Source organism: Spinacia oleracea, chromosome 1 (assembly GCF_020520425.1).
Source record: "Spinacia oleracea cultivar Varoflay chromosome 1, BTI_SOV_V1, whole genome shotgun sequence".
Classification (NCBI taxonomy): domain Eukaryota; kingdom Viridiplantae; phylum Streptophyta; class Magnoliopsida; order Caryophyllales; family Amaranthaceae; genus Spinacia; species Spinacia oleracea.
The window spans coordinates 68,078,573-68,098,838 of record NC_079487.1 but is presented as its reverse complement, the minus strand read 5'-3'; positions in this window follow the sequence as shown (position 1 = coordinate 68,098,838).

The following is a 20,266-nucleotide window of genomic DNA, read 5'->3' as shown; positions in this document are numbered from 1 at the left end:
GATTTCAAATATTAATATCTCTAATTTTGGAAAAGAAAAAATTATAAAAAGTTGATATTTTAAAAATATTTATTGAGACGAATCTAATAAGACCCCACACGACTATGTTTTTTCTTAAGTATAAACCACAAAATCAAGTTAAAGGATCTTGTGTGAATAGTGTACAAAATCCAATGGTGTCATATAAATAAGAACAGAGGAAGTATAAAATACAAAATAACTTCGATCAAACGAAATTCTAATCCGGTAAAATCACGATCATTGTGGATGAGATCTGACAATGATGAATACCCTCTTTCACATCGTTGTTTGATACAGCCTTGATCGAGAGGGTCTTTCGGTGATCTTCTTCTCTAATTTGTTAATTAAAAGATTTTTTTATGCAAAAATAAAATTACCAAAATATCCTAATTGATTAATAAACCTTCAAAAAAATTTATTAATTAAAAAAAAAACCTTAATTAGACACCTCAACTCAAAAAAGAAAATCGTTTGAATTTCCCCCATCAAACTATCCTGGATATGCTCATTTTCTCTCTCTATATTGCATCTTGTAAAGAAACTTAGAAAGAGAGAAATCGAAAATCAAATTGAAGAACACTCATCTGATTTTTAGTGGACATTACAGAGAGAGAAAATGATGAAGGTAGCGGTAGGGGCGGCAGTGGTATGTACAAGCGGTTGTGTGTGCGGCGGCAGCGGTGGAGGTAGATGACAATTGTGGGACCTCCTTATCCTATGTGTAACTTACTCCTAATGTTTATCCTTAAAACCCAAAAAAATCAACCATATTCACAAACTATTTCAAATTAATGAGCAGAAAATTGGCCAAATAATGTTTAGCTTACAAGTTAGGGTAACCGAATGAATCATCAGTGGCTTCTCATTTTCCGAATTTGTTTCTTTTGGGTTCTTGATGAGCAACGACATTAGCGAACAAATTAGATTCCCCGCATTTTGGTTCTTACAAAATTAGATTTCTTTTAATAATTTTTTATTAATTAATTAGGGATATTTTGGTAATTTAAATTTCTGCATAAAGAAAATCTTTTATGCAATTAGAAGTTATGTAAAATTATGCACATTTTCTAAAACATGTAAGAAAATTTACTTAAAACAAAATATATATATATATATATATATATATATATATATATATATATATATATATATATATATATATATATATATATATATATATATACTCCCTCCATTCCATTATGTTCCTCACTTTTCCATTATGTGCGGTCTCCAATGCACTACTTTGACCGTTAATAATTTTAATTTCGTATTAGTAAAAATTATAAAAAAGATATTTAGAAAATTTATATTGAAACGAATCCAATGATATCCCACAAGTTAACATTTATACTCTTAATCATACTATTAATTACGGTCAAAGTTTTTAAACTTTGACCAAATGAATAGTAAACATGAGGAACATTATGGAACAGAGGGAGTACATATTTAGAATCAGGATCTGGTGAGAACCACCCCTTAAGATGAGAACTGAGAACCAATCTCAGCCGTCGATCGAACGAATCCAAGGGCTGTAAATCTACCCGAAAAACCGAAATAAGTAAGGGTAATAATGTAATTTAGCCGGCTTGAATGATCTCCCCATTCTCCTCACTTTTCAGATTTTCTTTCTCTCTCTTCCTCCCTCCTCTCCTACGAATTCTCTCAACCTCTCTCTCTGTCAATCCCCTTCTCCTTCTTTCTCATAATTTCTTCTTCCAAATTCATATTCTTGGATTTGTTTTTGGTTTCTTCCATTGCCTAGGTAATCCGCTCTTCAATTTTTATTTTCGAACAATTGAAATTAGGGTTTTATTTCTTATTCGTATTTTTATGTTGTGTTTACTTTTTCTTCTTTTGTATTTCCTTTTCGTCGATGCTGTGTTTACTTTTCATTATTTTTTGTTTACTTTTACTCGATGTTGTGTTCACTTTTACTCGATGTTGTGTTTACTTTTACTCGATGTTGTGTTTACTTTTGTTGATAATTTCTTTCCTTTTGGTAATTTTGTCTTACTCTGTGCTCTGTTTATTTCAGAATATGAACGAGGGTGATGGAGCATTACCTACTTCTTTGTTAAATTCAGTTACAGAGATTAATCATTCAACTAGTAGTGTTGTTACTGATTCAACTAGTAATGATGATACTTCAAGCCTCATCAACTCAGCTAGGGTGTGTTACTCCCCTAAAGGATCCAAGGAGTACATTGCAGGCTGTTTGCATCATCTTAAACCTAGTGTGGGTATGATTTTTGATTCTTTAAAAGAGGCTGAAATTTTTTATAAAGTTTATGCTGCTCACTGTGGTTTTCAAGTGCGCAATGGGACTGATAAAAAGGGAAAACAAACTGTTGGAAAAGAAATTGTTGAAGTGATACTTCTCAAATATTTGCTTTGTACTAAGCAAGGTTATTTTCAACCCAAGCCTAGAAATGTAATACCCCGAAATTTTAAACTCGATTTATTAAAATTAAAAATATTTATCAACTTAATTTCGTTTTAATTAAATTACGAATAATCGAATTTCGTTTTTACGAATTATTTTAAACGATAAATTTATAAACCGAATTATTTATTTTCGTTAACGATAATTTATTTATTTTTAAGGAATTATTTTAATTAAACATTTTATTCCAAATTCTGAATTTTTGCCAAATATTGTGGATTTAAAAAAAAAAAAAAAAAAAAAAAAAAAAAAAAAAAAAAAAAAAAAAAAAAAGAAAAAATCCATTTTTGCTTTACTGCCTTGCTTCCCACGCATATCCTGAAGGAAATAATGCCCTTGGTCCAAGTATGCATTCTATGTTAAGTCTAATAAATGCGGTTCAGTATTAATTAACAAGTTAATAATTCAGTGAGATCAAGTGAGCTGAATGCCTAGCTAGAGGCCGCTTCAGTTCAAGTGGAATTAATGATATTAATCCACAGCTTACTCTTGACTGAACCCGTAGGGTCACACAAATAGTACGTAAACGGATCAAGTATTTAATGGCATTAAATACTCCATCTATGAATATTCGGAACCGACGGATCTTGGTTTCAGTGGGAGCTAAGATCGTCACAGGCAAGAAATGAATACTCCGGAAACGATGATATTGCCGGAAACGGAAATATGGATCGTATCGGAAATATGAATATTATCCAAGTCGTAGATGTTGCCGGAAACGGAAACATGGTACGTATCGGAAAATATTATTGGAAATGGAAATATTACCAGAATCGGAAATATTGCCGGAAACGGAAATATTGTCAGAATTGGAAATATTACCGGAATCGGAAAATAATTCCGGAAACGGAAATATTAAATATTTGTTCGAAACGGAAATTAATTCCGGAATCGGAAATATTAAATATTGTTCGTATCGGAAATAAATTCTGGAACTGGAAATTTAGTCGGAAGCGTATCGTACGAATTAGCATCGGACGAGGCCTGCCGGACGAAGGCCCAGCACGAAGCCGGGCCATCGCCCAGCAAGCACGCGCGCCACAAGCCCAGCCAAGGCAGCGCCCAGGCCTACCGCAAGGCAGGCCCAGCGCGCGCCAAGGCCACGGATGCGTGGGCCGCGCTGCGTGGGCTGCTGCTCGCACGCGCATGGGCAGCCCTTGTGGCTGCCGTGTGTGTGTGAGTTTGTGCTCATGCGTGATTCCTAAATCTACAAGTGTTAGTGTATGATTAAATTTCTATTCCTAATTGGATAAATTAATTAAATAGAATTCATGTAGGATTCTAATTTCAATTAATTCGTATCCTACTAGGATTACGATTCCTTTTCCATAACTCTATAAATAAAGGCCTAGGGGTCATAATTTATACACAAGTTTTAAGTATTCAAAAAAACTAAGATTTTTAAGCAGAAAAATCAGCCAATATTCTTGCCTACCTAACCGAAAATATTAGAACCTTAAGGGCGATTCTAGTTGGTCAATCTTAAGGCGGATCCGGACGTGCTGTGGACTATCTACGGAGGGACGACACTTGGAGTCCTAAAGACTTGTTCTTGTTCGGTTCGGGCGCAGCTAGGGAAGGCACGCAACAAAGAGTATGCATCTAAACTATGCTAAATGATTATGTGTAAATAATATGTTTCCTGGCTTTATGGTTTTTCCGCATGATTTATGAACTGTCATATGAATCATAACCCAACAGTGGTATCACGAGCCCCTTATTATTTTCATAATCTAAATTGCATGAACATGGTTAAATATTACAAATTTGCAAGAATTAAAAGGGGTGATTAATTTTCGTAATTGTTAATTAATTGCAAATTGCGTTTATTTAATTATACGTACGCAGTTTTTCGGCAGTTTCTTCGTTACTCATCCAAATCGAGTGATTTTTGTGTCAATTCCGCATGTAAAAGGCATTCTAAAATTTTGACAAAAATAGTATTTTTCTGCCGAACCCAGAATTCTCAAATTCGAAGCCTAACTATGACTTTTCGAAGGTTTTAGTTTTTCGAATGCAAAATTTCGTAAATTTAAGATGTTAAATTAAATATTTGCGATTCTTGTTGATAAATCTTGAATTTTTGATTGACCTACTGCATATGTTTAACAAGTTTGAATGCCTAGTCTTGTTAATTATGCAATCTAATTTGTAATTATGATTAATTTGTTGAAAATTAGAATAATTTAGAATTAATTTGATTTTCATAATTAATTGTAATTTAATTAGAAACCTATGATTTAAAACCACCATAAAAATTGTAAATTTACGATAAATTTTAAATTTTTATGACCTAGACTTGAATCCATAACAATCGGAAATCAATTGGATAATAAATTTTCGATTTTTTCGCCCTAAAATTATGAAATTAATAATATTTATTAATTTGTCATTAATTTTAAATATAAATTTTAAATTTTATGCGATTCGTTCATATAACTTGCACGCACGAAGCAATGGACGCTTCGTGTTACCCTTAAGGGGTGTTGTATAATGCGGGCATGCGACGACGAGCAAGGGAGCTCGTCGCCCGTGCGGCACGAATGCAATGAGCAAGGGCGTAGTGCACGAGCACAAGGCAGCAGCCCTGCCTTGTGTCGTGTGCCACGAGCAATGAACGAATGGGCATGGGCGAAGGGCGAGCCAAGGCAGTCGCGTGTGGGCAGCAAGCGAGCTGCGCCACAGCGCGCGCTGCCTCGCACAAGAGCGCGCAGCCTCGCGCGCAGCGAGCGCAAGCTCGCGTGCCACGAGCGCTGCGCCCAGCATTACTCGCGCGCACAGCGCGCGATGTCGCCCGCCCAGCGAGCGATGTCGCGCCCCAGCGAGCGATGGCTCGCGCCAGCGAGCGATGTCGCGCGCCCAGCGAGCGATGTCGCGCGCCCAGCGAGCGATGTCGCGCGCCCAGCGAGCGATGGCTCGCGCGCCCAGCGAGCGATGTCGCGCGCCCAGCGAGCGATGGCTCGCGCGCCCAGCGAGCGATGTCGCGCGCCCAGCGAGTGATGTCGCGCGCGCGCACTGCGAGCGATAGCTCGCGTGCGATGAGCGCTGGCGCGCGCAGCGAGCACCAATGCGTGCGGAGGCTTGCGATAGGGAAGCAGCAGCTATGCGACGAGCGCATGGGCTGCGCGCACATGGCCAGCAATGGCTGTGTGCGTACGGCCCATGGGCGTGCAACGCGTAGGGTGTTTGCGTTACGATTAGATCGTTTTGAATGTTTAATTTGAAAATTTCAGTTCACGTAATTTTAATTGATTTTAAAATTAATAATTTGAATTATTTTCTTGGATTTTAATTTTTGAATATTATAATTATAATAAATGTTATTTATTCTAATTATTTTACTAAAATTAAAATCATGAATTAATTTAAATACGACTGAAATTAAATTAAATTTTTGGATTCAATTATAAATTGATATGAGCTTTAAATTTTAATTAAATTTGTATGTTTCCGGTTGGACTAGAAATACATTTTTATGTTTAAAATTGGTAAAGCATATGAATTTATTGGTTTAAGTGGGAGCGCTTTTTAGTCATAAACTCTTGATTAGGTCTACAAATCTTTAAGGTTAAAACAACTTGATTAGAATTAATAAGGACTGAATAATTGGTAGATTATTGGTGCCCTTGATTAATTGCTGCAAATGTTTACGTGATGCATAATGTGTTTTACTAACCAGCTATGTGGGCCATTCATGATAATGAATGGGTGAATGGTATATATTGTATATGTACTGTTTTGCAGGTTATGAAGTGACTAGTATGGCCCAAATAGGATAGAAAATATGGTCTGCGTACCATTAATTTGAATGTAATTGGTCTAAAGTACCAAAGTTATTTTTCAATTCAAATATGGTCTGCGAACCATCAAATAGTTGTAATTAGTTATAGCTTATCCTATTTGAAGAAAATGGTGCCTCCCACGGAGATTTTCAAGACGGACTTTGAAGTCAAAGCTTCAAGATGAAGTCGGGCCATACTAGATCACAAATATCTTATGCATGTTTTAAGTTATTTATTGCTTTAAATATGTCTTAAAATGCATGAGATCAAAAGCTTGATTATGTTGCATGATTAAGGATTTTAGTTCACTTAAAATCTAACCAACATAGTAAGAGCCTTAAGTTCCAAACTTAAAAATTGAGTTAAAAGGTGCCATGCCAAAATATACACTTGCTTGGATATCCTTTACATCAATCTAGTAATAGTTTTCGCTCAGCGAGGTGTTACTTATTGGTCCTAAAGGGGCAAGGTACACAAATAATTGTGAGTACATGTTAGTTTTGGTGAAACTCAACGATATAAGTAAGGAGTCCTTTTATGTCGTGGCAAATTCGATAGGTTTACCTAATAAGTTCTTAGACGTACCTATCAACCAAGAATAGTTTCTAGACTATTAGCAAAAGGCTTTTGCTTACCTAAGATGTTCTAGGATTAAGTCGACAAACTGTGCTTAGTTCTTCAATGATTTTAGGATCTTGGAATCATTTTATTCACACCTGCCGGAACACATAACTTGAATAAAATGCTTAATAAACATTGAATTATGCATGTATGCTAGAATTTAAGTTTATTAAGAGAAACTGTGAATGGTTATTTATTTGTTTATTCTTTTCAATTGTAGTTTTTAATATGGCAAACAACAATTCATTCAACATTCGATCAATTCTCGAAAAGGAGAAGTTGAACGGGAAAAACTTCCTTGACTGGCAAAGGAACTTGCAAATAGTTCTTATGCAGGAAGAAAAGGAGTATGTCCTAGATGAGGCGATGCCCGAAGCTCCAGGCGACGGGGTCACTCAAGCAGCCCTCAATCGTTGGATTGATGCCAACAAGGATGTGAAATGTCTAATGCTCGCCACCATGAGTGCAGATCTGCAGAAAACGTTCATCAACTCAGATGCTTTCACAATCATCAGTGAGTTGAAGAACATGTTCCAAGATCTGGCTCGAGTCGAAAGATTCGAGACTCATAGGCAAATTCTTGAGACCAAGCTTAAGAAAGGCGAGCCCGTAAGTCCACATGTTCTCAAAATGATTGGACTCATTGAGAATATGAGTCGGCTGGATCAGCAATTTTCTCAGGAAATGGCTATAGACACCATCCTCCATTCTCTTCATAGCGGGTATGATCAGTTCAAACTGAACTACAGTATGAATAGTCTGGACAAAACGCTCACTGAGCTTCACGGTATGCTGAAGACCGCTGAAAAGACGCTCAAAAGTGATAAGCAGGATGTGCTTATGGTGCGTGGGGGCAAGTTCAAGAAATCTGGAAAGAAGAGGAATGCTAAGAAAGGTGGCAACAAGGCCAGCCCAACTAAGCAAACTGGCGCCAAATCTGCAAAGAGGAAGGTCAGTCAACCCACTTCTGAATCCGAATGCTTCTACTGCAAGAAGAAGGGGCATTGGAAGAGAGATTGCTTGAAGCTAAAGGAAGATCAGAAGAACGGAACAGTCGTTCCATCTTCAGGTATTTTCGTTATAGACTGTATACTTGCTAATTCAACTTCTTGGGTATTAGATACAGGTTGTGGCTCACACTTATGTTCCAATCCACAGGGACTAAGAAGAAGTAGAAAGTTAAGCAAGGGTGAAGTCGACCTACGAGTGGGAAATGGAGCACGGATTGCTGCATTAGCTGTAGGAACTTACTATTTGTCGTTGCCCTCCGGGCTAGTTTTGGAACTGGAAGAATGTTTCCATGTTCCAAGTCTTACTAAAAACATCATTTCAGTTTCTTGCTTAGATGCTAAGGGATTTTCCTTTATAATAAAAGACAATAGTTGTTCGTTTTATTTTAAAGAGATGTTTTATGGATCTGCTAGATTAGTCAATGGACTTTATTTATTAGATCACGACAAACAAGTATATAACATAAATACCAAAAAGGCCAAAAAGGATGATTCAGATCTCACATATCTGTGGCATTGTCGATTAGGCCATATAAACTTGAAACGCTTAGAAAGACTTCAAAGGGAGGGAATTCTAGAACCATTTGACTTAGAGGATTATGGTAAATGCGAATCATGTTTACTTGGCAAAATGACAAAGCAACCTTTCTCTAAAGTTGGAGAAAGAGCAAATGAACTATTGGGTTTAATCCATACAGATGTATGTGGACCAATGAGTACAAATGCTAGAGGTGGTTTCAGCTACTTTATCACTTTCACTGATGACTTCAGTAGGTATGGTTATGTCTACCTAATGAAGCATAAGTCTGAATCCTTTGACAAATTCAAGGAATTTCAGAGTGAAGTAGAGAATCAATTAGGCAAGAAGATCAAGGCACTGCGGTCTGATAGAGGCGGTGAATATCTGAGCTATGAATTTGATGACCATCTGAAAGAATGTGGAATTCTATCAGAATTGACTCCTCCTGGAACACCACAATGGAACGGTGTGTCAGAACGGAGGAACAGAACCTTGCTAGACATGGTCAGGTCAATGATGGGTCAGGCCGAACTTCCATTAGAATTTTGGGGACATGCACTAAATACAGCTGCACTCACTATAAATAGAGCTCCGTCTAAAGCTGTCGAAAAGACTCCATACGAATTATGGTTTGGAAAGCCTCCAAATGTGTCTTTTCTTAAGATTTGGGGATGTGAAGTATACGTCAAACGATTAATTTCAGACAAACTTCATCCAAAATCTGACAAATGTATCCTTGTGGGCTATCCAAAGGAAACAAAGGGGTATTACTTCTACAATACATCTGAGAACAAAGTGTTTGTTGCTCGAGATGGTGTCTTTTTGGAGAAGGATCACATTTCCAAAATGACAAGTGGGAGAAAAGTAGACCTCGAAGAAATTCGAGTCGAACAACAAACTCTAGAGAATGCTCAAGATGACATTCAAGATGAAACTCAGAGATCTTTAGAAGAATCTGGTGAGAATCATGGTCAATCTAGAAATGTTACCCCGCGTAGATCGCAAAGATATAGATCTCAACCGGAAAGGTACTTAGGTATTTTGACGAACGAGAGCTATGACGTTCTATTACTTGAAAGTGATGAACCTGCGACTTACAAGCAAGCTATGACGAGCCCTAGCTCCAAGCAATGGCAAGAAGCCATGCAATCTGAATTAGACTCCATGTCTGAAAACCAAGTATGGGATTTGGTCGATTTGCCAGATGGCTACCAAGCCATTGGAAGCAAATGGGTTTTCAAACTGAAAAAGGACAAGGATGGGAAACTTGAAGTTTTCAAAGCTAGATTGGTTGCAAAAGGTTACAGGCAAGTCCACGGTGTGGATTACGATGAAACCTTTTCACCAGTTGCAATGCTAAAGTCTATTCGAATAATGTTAGCAATCGCTGCATATTACGATTACGAAATATGGCAGATGGATGTCAAAACTGCTTTCTTAAACGGCGTTTTAACAGAAACTGTGTTTATGACACAGCCTGAAGGTTTTGAGGATCCAAAGAATGCTAAAAAGGTATGCAAGCTAAAGAAGTCAATCTACGGATTGAAGCAGGCATCCAGGAGCTGGAATATACGTTTTGATGAAGCAGTCAGTGACTTTGGTTTCATCAAGAACGCGGACGAATCTTGTGTATACAAGAAGGTCAGTGGGAGCAAAATTGCTTTCCTAGTATTATATGTCGACGACATATTGCTTATCGGAAATGACATTCCTATGTTGAACTCTGTCAAGATTTGGCTTGGGAAATGTTTTTCGATGAAGGATCTAGGAGAAGCACAGTACATATTGGGCATCAAGATTTACAGAGATAGATCTAAAAAGATGATTGGACTTAGTCAAAGCACTTATATCAATAAGGTGCTTGATAGGTTCAAGATGGCGGACTCCAAGCGAGGCTACCTACCCATGTCTCATGGAATGACTCTAAGCAAGACTCAGTGCCCAAAAACACTTGATGAGCATAGACGAATGAATGGGATTCCATATGCATCATTGATTGGTTCAATAATGTATGCTATGATATGTACACGCCCGGATGTTGCGTACGCACTCAGTGCTACGAGCAGATACCAGTCAGACCCAGGAGAGGCGCATTGGACTGCTGCCAAGAACATTCTGAAGTACCTGAAAAGGCACAAAGATGACTTCCTGGTCTATGGTGGAGATGATGAATTAATTGTTAAAGGCTATACGGACGCAAGTTTCCAAACCGACAAAGATGATTTCAGATCAAAGTCTGGGTTTGTCTTCTGCCTCAACGGAGGAGCAGTAAGCTGGAAAAGTGCTAAGCAAAGCACCATTGCGGATTCTACAACTGAAGCGGAGTACATTGCTGCACATGAAGCAGCAAAGGAAGCTATATGGCTAAGGAAGTTCATAGGAGAACTTGGTGTAGTCCCCTCCATTAAAGGACCAATAGCCCTGTATTGTGATAATAACGGAGCTATTGCACAGGCAAAAGAGCCTAGACACCACCAGAGAGTCAAGCATGTACTTCGTAGATTTCACCTTCTACGAGAGTTCGTTGAAAGAAAAGAAGTCGAGATAAGCAAAATTGGAACTGATGACAACATATCAGATCCATTAACTAAACCTCTGCCGCAAGCGAAGCACAACTCGCACACTGCAGCTATGGGAATCAAGCATATTGGAGAATGGCTTTGATGTCTCTGTTTAATGTTTTAAAGTTTTAGAGTTTAAATCTTTGTAAAACATTATTGGTTAATCATTCACAATAAATGAAAGGAATTCATTTTTCCATTTAATTTGTGGTTTATTAAATGATGAGTCCCTTCAACTTGACGATATATTCAAGATAGACTGTCAGGACCAGTCCTGTGACTAAGAAATGTCTATCAAGTGAACTTGAATGTCAAAGGTTGAAAATGGTCCCTAATCGGAGTTTTCTATAAAATTGGACGCATAGAAAACATTAGACGATTAGAATGCAAGATGACTAGTAGTTCTGTTTCTTGAACTATGTGGACATGGCAATGTCATAATCATTTGCATAGATACTTACTTTGGGAAGACTAGTATCGGACAAGACCTATGAAACTTTACTGTAAGAGATGAAAGTCTGTCATAAGTAAATTTCATTAAATTATTAGACACTAAATCCTCAATACCTGAGTGATTTGAGATTACTTGTTTGAGAACTGGTTGCTTTGACGTTGACCAACCGTCGCACCGTAAAAGGAGGCTATAAAGGCAACGCTCAGGTAATCACCTATCAAACGAAGTCTAATCTCAAGATCGCAAGATTGGGATTGTCCTCCCATAAATCGGGATGAGATGCTTAAAAGTTGTACAAGGCCACTCGGAGAGCTAGAAACTGTGAAATGCATGGCCGTGCTCGGATGAATCATAGGCTATGATTATCTGTTTATTTGATCAGTTGAACTCTGAAACCGAGGAACACCTCTGGACATAATAAGGATGACAACTCTTACCTTATGTTCAAGAGCAAGCATCGAGCGGCAAAGGAATTAGGAAATGCACACTTGTCCCTAAGGACAAGTGGGAGACTGAAGGAAATAATGCCCTTGGTCCAAGTATGCATTCTATGTTAAGTCTAATAAATGCGGTTCAGTATTAATTAACAAGTTAATAATTCAGTGAGATCAAGTGAGCTGAATGCCTAGCTAGAGGCCGCTTCAGTTCAAGTGGAATTAATGATATTAATCCACAGCTTACTCTTGACTGAACCCGTAGGGTCACACAAATAGTACGTAAACGGATCAAGTATTTAATGGCATTAAATACTCCATCTATGAATATTCGGAACCGACGGATCTTGGTTTCAGTGGGAGCTAAGATCGTCACAGGCAAGAAATGAATACTCCGGAAACGATGATATTGCCGGAAACGGAAATATGGATCGTATCGGAAATATGAATATTATCCAAGTCGTAGATGTTGCCGGAAACGGAAACATGGTACGTATCGGAAAATATTATTGGAAATGGAAATATTACCAGAATCGGAAATATTGCCGGAAACGGAAATATTGTCAGAATTGGAAATATTACCGGAATCGGAAAATAATTCCGGAAACGGAAATATTAAATATTTGTTCGAAACGGAAATTAATTCCGGAATCGGAAATATTAAATATTGTTCGTATCGGAAATAAATTCCGGAACTGGAAATTTAGTCGGAAGCGTATCGTACGAATTAGCATCGGACGAGGCCTGCCGGACGAAGGCCCAGCACGAAGCCGGGCCATCGCCCAGCAAGCACGCGCGCCACAAGCCCAGCCAAGGCAGCGCCCAGGCCTACCGCAAGGCAGGCCCAGCGCGCGCCAAGGCCACGGATGCGTGGGCCGCGCTGCGTGGGCTGCTGCTCGCACGCGCATGGGCAGCCCTTGTGGCTGCCGTGTGTGTGTGAGTTTGTGCTCATGCGTGATTCCTAAATCTACAAGTGTTAGTGTATGATTAAATTTCTATTCCTAATTGGATAAATTAATTAAATAGAATTCATGTAGGATTCTAATTTCAATTAATTCGTATCCTACTAGGATTACGATTCCTTTTCCATAACTCTATAAATAAAGGCCTAGGGGTCATAATTTATACACAAGTTTTAAGTATTCAAAAAAACTAAGATTTTTAAGCAGAAAAATCAGCCAATATTCTTGCCTACCTAACCGAAAATATTAGAACCTTAAGGGCGATTCTAGTTGGTCAATCTTAAGGCGGATCCGGACGTGCTGTGGACTATCTACGGAGGGACGACACTTGGAGTCCTAAAGACTTGTTCTTGTTCGGTTCGGGCGCAGCTAGGGAAGGCACGCAACAAAGAGTATGCATCTAAACTATGCTAAATGATTATGTGTAAATAATATGTTTCCTGGCTTTATGGTTTTTCCGCATGATTTATGAACTGTCATATGAATCATAACCTAACATATCCCACCTTCCCTCAAATCAGTCCCCATACATTTTCTTGAGCCCCAAGGCCTTCCTCTTCTAGAATCCTTCACAAAACTTACAAATTTCTTTCAATTTCTGATCAATTTCATTACCAAAAATCAATTCACAAAACTGAGAAAAAAATCATCCCCTTGTTCTTCCTTAATTCGAACCACCACCGCAAACACCACTGCAACCACCAGCCACCACTACTGCCACCTCCGTCCAACCACCACCTTGACCACCGTCTCCCTCCAGCACCACCGCACACCCACCGTACCTCCCCCTGCTCTCTCTCCTCCCTTCGCGACGCCCTGCCCCTCCCCTGTTCCTGCTCCTTTCCCCAACTCGCAGCACCACCCCCATCGCACTCCACCACCGCCCACCATCACCAACCCACACACCAACCTCCGCCGACACACAAACCCCCGGTGCTCCGCCCAAAAATCGCCAGAACTCTCCCTCACAACCCCTCCCCTGCTTCCCCTTCATTTTCGCACTCCCTCCTTCTCTCGCTTGTACCACCACCGCAAACCACCGCCCTCACCGTCGCCTTCCGGCGCTGCATCGCCCAGCCAGACGCCTCACCCCCCTTCCCTCCTTCCTCCTCGTGCCCTCCTTGCTCCGTTTCCCCTGTTTTCGGCCCCTTTCCCCTTCCCCTGCTCGTGTGTTTCGTTCCCAGAAAATCCAAAACAAGGTTTTTATTTTAAAACTTTGATTTTATTCTCCTTAAAACCCAAATTTAAGAATCGGGCCATTTCAAATTGGGCCTTGGTGAGTTGAAAACTGAATTGTTATCTTCAGATTTCTTAATTACTAATTTTCATGTTTTAACAAAATTTTATAATCTAATTAGTTATTAATAAATCGTTATTATCTTTCAGGTTTAATTATCGATTTTAATAAAGTAAATTACTAGCTTATTTAACAAAAATAGAATTTAAATAATATTCATGAAAAACGATTTATGAATTAATTATATATATATATATTTCGATTGAAATTCCGATTAATAATATTTTCGAAAAGTATATTTTCATTAAAATTCATTATTTATAAAATACGTTACTTATAGAATTTATTAGTTATAAAGTATTGATTTTAAATTATTTATCGATCTAGTACTAATTCAATTGTTTACTATTTAAAGAAATTGGACTCGGAGCTCAGGACGAACGAACCAACGAAAACCCTTAGCAAATCGCGGAAGTGAGGTAACGGCTATTGCTAGTACCCGCAATTCCCTTATAAATGTGATTATGAAATTACAACGTATGATTGATTTATTAAATGAATGTTTTGACATGTTTTATGAATTGCGGGAAATGAAATATGATTTTATTGAATAATTTATTATAATATGATTTGATGGAATTATTCCTTATTTTATGATTGATTATAAAATGCTATGATGATTGATTGAATTTCTTATAAAATGCTGTTTTTAAGAAACCAGGAAAGAAAGGATGTTTGATCTTATGATCCAAAGGAATTATGTTACTTCAACTGAAGTAAAAAGACTAAAATGTAAAATTAAACGAAACATGATAAATGAAAGTGAAATTCCTAGTCCGTTGGGCAGTATATGTTCACAGGTTACGATTCTCGGTCATGCATGTACCCATGGGGCATCCGCCCATTGAGCCAAGGCTCTCATGTTTTCGGGCCAAGGCCCCATGTTTATGGACAGCGGTCCATCGTGGAAGACGTTCCACCATGTCATACTTGCCACGACTAGCATGTGCACCCTAAAGTTGAAAATGAATTAAATAAAGGACTTTATAAATTGTTTTACATTATTCTATTCTCCCTGTGTTATTAAATAAAATGAATTGAAATGAATTTATGTTGCTAGAATAGTTCGTTACTGAGTCTTCGGCTCACCGTTTTGTTTTCCATTTTAGGTACTGCGGGGATCGATGGAAACGAGTAGAGGCGAGGAGTTTCACTTTAATATTATCCACCTAGTTTATATTTACGGTTCTAATAGTTTAATAAGTTTTAATTAAAGACTTTAGTAAGTCATGTACTTTCATTTTGGTAATATAAAAGATTATATATATTGTTTTGGAGTGTTTAAAGGCTTATGATTGATGTTTGCCTTGTAATTTCCGAAAAGGAAGTTACGGCAGGTAATGTCCCGACCAATTAGGTTAATTCCGCTGCTAATTATGTGTTAATTATTGAATTAGAGGTCGGGGCGTTACAGTTTGGTATCAGAGCAAAGGTTCTGGACCATAAGTGCTAAACCTTACGGGTTTTCGCACGAATAGAATTCATTAGGCTTTAAGTAAAGAATTTTAAGGAATGAGTTAAAAAGAATGTTCTAAAATCTTGCTAAGTTAAAATGAATATGAGTGTGAGTGTAGGAACGGGATCAAAGGGTTTATTTTATATTATTATTTCGCTTCAACCTGATAAGATATGTTATGCAGAATGTCGACCATCGATGCTATCAACGATGTTACCAACGGAGCTCGCAACGAGCATCATGTTCACGATGATAACGACATCACTCATGAAGGGTATGTCCATGTTAATGGCCACGAGGAAAGGATGGAACGATTGGAAAATGTGAGTTCAATGTTGGCAGAATTAGTCCATGATTCTCGGAAAAAGAAAGATGTTAGTGGAAACGAGAGCGCAACGATGTTCAAGAACTTTTCGTCACTCAACCCACCATCCTATGATGGCAAGCCTGATCCAGTTGAGTTCGAGGATTGGATAAGTCGCATTGATCAGTTGTTTGAAACCCTGCAGTGCCCTGAGAAATGGAGAGTTGATTTCGCAGTGTTCTACTTGTCAGGCCAAGCAGGATTATGGTGGAAAGTTAACAAGGAACGAAAGAATGGGCCTGGATTTGGTTGGAACGAACTCCAGAAGTTAATGAGAGACAAGTTTTATCCACCATCCTTGAGGAAACAAAAAGAAGATGAATTTCTACACTTGCAACAAGGAACAATGAGCGTGTTGGAATACGCAAATAAGTTTATGGAGTTGTCAAGGTTTGCACCAGACTTGGTGTCGACAGAGCAGTCCAGGATGAACCGTTTTGAACGAGGTCTGCACCTTAAGTACCAGGATAGGTTGTCCACTCAGAGGTTTACTTCATACCAGGATATGGTTGATATTGCAGCTAATGTGGAGCGAGTGGTACTACTTCGAGAAGCGAAGAATGTTGGGTATAAAAGGAGAAATGATAACCAAAGCCAAGGAGGAGCAAAGAAGCCCAACCAAAGTTACCAGGGAAATCAAAGGAGGAATGATGGTAATCAAGGAAATAATAGGGGACAAGGATTTCAAGGAAGGAACAATCGGTCGCAAGGATGTGCCAAATGTGGAAAAAGGAGTCATGTGGAGAGTGAATGTCGTGTTGGCACGAATGCTTGCTATCGATGTGGAAGCCATGATCATTACGTCAGAGATTGCCCAAATCAAGTGACGCCAACCATGAGAGGACCAGTTTCAACTAACAACGATCGTGGTCGGAACAACAATGTAGGAGGTTCAAACCGCAACCCACCTCGACCACCGCCAACTGGAAGAGTTTTTGTGATGAGACAAGATGAAGCAGATGAGGATGATAATGTTATCACCGGTACCTTTTCTATCCATTCGTTACCTGCCCATGTTCTTTTTGATTCTGGAGCTTCACATTCCTTTATTTCACCATTGTTTGCTAAATGTTTAAGTTTGAAACCATGTTGTGACTTTCATGCTATGAGTGTTTTCCTTCCTAGTGGAGAAATAGTGAAATGTAGAACCATGTATAGAGATTGTCCCATTGTAATAGAAAAAGTAGAGTTTCTAGCAGACTTAGTAGCCTTTGACCTATCTGAATTTGATGTAATCTTGGGAATGAATTGGTTGACTAAGTATGAAGCTAACCTTAATTGTTCGAGGCAGAGTGTGACCCTTAGAACACCAAGTGGAGATAGAGTTTCATTCCATAAGTTAGTAAGAAAACCAACGATTCAAATTGTCCATGCTTTGAGAGCACGTAAAATGATTGAGAGTGGGTTATCTGGTTACCTATGTAGTGTTGTTGACCTAAATACCCCTGTACCCTCCATTACTGACATACCTGTTGTTTGTGAATACCCACATGTTTTTCCAGAAGAAATACCTAGTATGCCCCCACCAAGAGAATTAGATTTCAGCATTGAATTAATTCCAGGATCTACCCCTATTTCTAAGGCACCATATAGAATGGCACCAGCTGAGTTACAAGAATTAAAGAAACAATTAGATGAGTTACTTGAAAAAGGATATGTTCGACCTAGTGTTTCACCTTGGGGAGCCCCTGTCTTATTTGTGAAGAAAAAGGACGGAACTATGAGGTTATGCATAGATTATCGAGAGTTAAACAAGATTACCATTAAGAATAAGTATCCTTTACCCCGTATTGATGATTTGTTTGACCAACTTCGAGGTGCAAAAGTGTTTTCTAAGATTGATTTGAGGTCAGGTTACCATCAACTTCGAATTAAACCTGAGGATATTCCAAAGACAGCCTTTAGAACTAGATATGGTCACTATGAGTTTGTTGTGATGCCTTTTGGGTTAACCAATGCGCCCGCTGTATTTATGGATTTAATGAACCGTATTTTTAAACCATACCTTGATAAGTTTGTGGTCGTTTTCATTGATGATATTTTGGTATATTCTAAGAGTAATGAGGAACATGAGGAGCACCTGAGAAAAGTGTTAGATATGTTGATTGAAAACCAGTTATATGCTAAGTTGTCGAAATGTGAATTCTGGCTTAAGGAAATATCATTTTTAGGACATATTATCTCTGAGAAAGGTGTATCTGTTGATCCTGAGAAAATAAAAGCAATTGTGGAATGGTCTAGACCAACTAATGTACCAGAAGTACGGAGTTTTATGGGTTTAGCTGGATACTATCGAAGATTCGTTCAAGATTTTTCTAAGGTTGCCTTGCCCATAACTCGATTAGTTAGAAAGAATACCAAATTTGTGTGGAATGATGATTGTGAATGTGCATTTCTAGAACTTAAGAAACGTCTTACCACTGCCCCTATTCTTACCCTTCCATCTGGAACTGACGGATTTGTAATCTATAATGATGCTTCCAAGAATGGGTTAGGATGTGTCTTGATGCAAAACGGAAAAGTTATAGCTTATGCTTCACGCCAACTCAAAGTTCATGAACAAAATTACCCTACCCATGACCTCGAACTTGCAGCTGTTGTTTTCGCCCTTAAGATTTGGAGACATTATTTGTATGGAGTTTCGTGTCAAATTTTCACCGACCATAAGAGTCTTAAGTACATTTTCACCCAAAAAGAACTCAACATGAGACAACGTAGGTGGCTAGAACTTCTTAAAGATTATGACCTTGATATTCAATACCATCCCGGAAAGGCTAACGTTGTTGTGGATGCATTAAGTCGAAAGTCTCACTTAAATTCTATCCTAACTTTCTCCCGAGTCAACCAAGATGATCTACAAAAGATGGAAATTGAGTTTATCAAAGGAGATGCTTGCTTGAATGTGTTGGTAATGAAACCAACTTTGATTGATGAGATTAAGGAAGCGCAATGTAAGGACTTGCAATTAGAAAGAATAAGGAGTGAAGTGGAAAACGGGAAGTCACCTGGTTTTGTCATTCAAGAAGATGGCACGTTAAGGTTTCAGGGAAGATTATGTGTGCCTAATGATGAGAAGTTGAAAAAGAGAATTTTAGAAGAAGCTCATAGTTCACCATACTCGATTCACCCTGGAGGAAATAAAATGTATAAGGATTTAAGGCAAGTGTATTGGTGGAGCAACATGAAGCAAGAAGTGGCAGAGTATGTGGCTAAATGTTTGACGTGTCAGAGAATCAAGATCGAGCACCAAAGACCAGCAGGGTTGTTGCAACCTCTGGATGTGCCCGAATGGAAATGGGATTCAGTTTCAATGGATTTTATTATAGGTTTACCAAGATCAACCAAGGGAATGAATGCTATTTGGGTCATTGTTGATCGATTAACAAAGTCAGCGCATTTCTTAGCAATGAAGAGCAATTCGAGTTTAGATCAACTTGCTGAACTATATGTGAACACTATTGTGCGATTGCATGGAGTGCCTAGTTCGATTGTTTCTGATCGTGATACAAGATATCAATCAACCTATTGGAAGGAATTGCAGAAAGCTCTTGGGACGAAACTTAACTTCAGTACTGCATTTCACCCAACGACTGATGGACAAACAGAACGCACTAACCAAATTGTTGAGGATATGTTGAGAGCATGTGTTTTAGATTTTCAAGGAACTTGGGAAAAGTTTCTACCTATGGTTGAATTTTCGTACAACAACAGTTATCAGGCCACCATTGGTATGGCACCTTACGAAGCACTTTATGGAAGGAAATGTCGAACACCATTATGTTGGAGTGATATCGATGAAGCACGTGTTATAGGACCAGAATTGATTCAAGAAACTACTGACAAGATTCGTTTAATCCAATCAAGAATGATGGCAGCGCAAAGTAGGCAAAAGAGTTATGCGGACCAACGAAGAAGACCACTAGAGTTTGAGGTTGGAGATCACGTGTTCTTGAAAATTTCGCCAACAAAAGGAATAATGAGATTTGGTCAAACAGGAAAGTTGAGCCCAAGATACATCGGGCCATATGAGATACTAGAAAGAGTAGGTGCAGTAGCATACCGACTAGCTTTACCAACCGACTTGGAAAAGGTGCATAATGTATTCCACGTGTCGATGTTAAGAAAATATGTTCCTGATCCTAACCATGTGATTACGCACGAACCCTTGATGTTGCGAAACGATTTGACTTACGAGGAGAAACCAATCGAAATTCTAGAACGAAGAGAGAAACGACTTAGAAGCAAAGTAATTCCAATGGTTAAAGTCTTGTGGGCCAATCACTTGACATCTGAAGCTACATGGGAAGTCGAAGCGCAAATGAGAGCTAAATATCCCCAGTT